A 992-nucleotide genomic window follows, 5' to 3' on the forward strand; every position below is an offset into this window, starting at 1 on the left:
TAATTTTTAAAAATGTTGTATTAACAATTGAATAGTACTTATTTCAAAATAAAAATAATTAGAGTTTAGTGTTTTTATAACTATAAAAAGGGCAATGGTAGAATTTTATTAAAATGATAAGGATAAAAAAGAGAATAAATCAATAAGGTTTAAGCTACTCCTTCCATTTCAAAATAATTGTCCACATAGAGAGAAAATATTTGTTTCATAATGACTGTCCATTTAGAATTACAATGAAGCATTAGTTGATGTTTTTCCATATAATGACCCTGTAAGAAGAATAAATGAGGAGAGATAATAATACACTTTAAAGGGTAAAGTAGGAAAATATATATTATATTTTAAAAATTTAACAAAATTAATTGCAATTCTTAATATGTGTGCATCTTCTCTAAGTGCACACTTATATTGAAACGGAGGGAGTATAAGTTACATCAGTTAGCTTATACCTTAAAGCTTTAAGCTTCTAGAATAAGCGTCTTTATCAAACACTTTTAAAGAGATTTTAAGCTAGTCAAATAAGATATAAGCTAGTTGAAATGACATGTCAAACATAGTCATAGTCTTAATTAGCTTATTAGGGTTATATGTATAATTAAACTTATGGTTCTGTTATAATGAGTTAGAGTTACCAAACATAATACACATAACATTATTGCCATGTTCCATCTGGTTCTTTCCTATTCTGTCATGTTTTGTTCTGCCACCAAACGCTACTTTACATCTGGTGATTGGTGGACACATAAGAAAATAAATTTTTAATTTTATTAAAATAAGCCCTGCAAAATAACTCAAGTGTTCAGAGCTGAGAGACATATAGGTGCAGGTGTAGAGCTTGACCCCGGCAAAAGGATAAAAAAAAAAAGACCTTGAAAAAGACAAAAAATATTGGCCGAGAAAAAAATAACAAAAAAAATGTAACTACTTTTGAGTATGGCATTAAATTGTTGATTGTAGATGAATGCGCTCAAAGACATGAGCCTATTCCCCGT

This window comes from Lotus japonicus, chromosome 1 (genome assembly GCF_012489685.1).
Source record: "Lotus japonicus ecotype B-129 chromosome 1, LjGifu_v1.2".
In the NCBI taxonomy this organism is placed as follows: Eukaryota; Viridiplantae; Streptophyta; class Magnoliopsida; order Fabales; family Fabaceae; genus Lotus; species Lotus japonicus.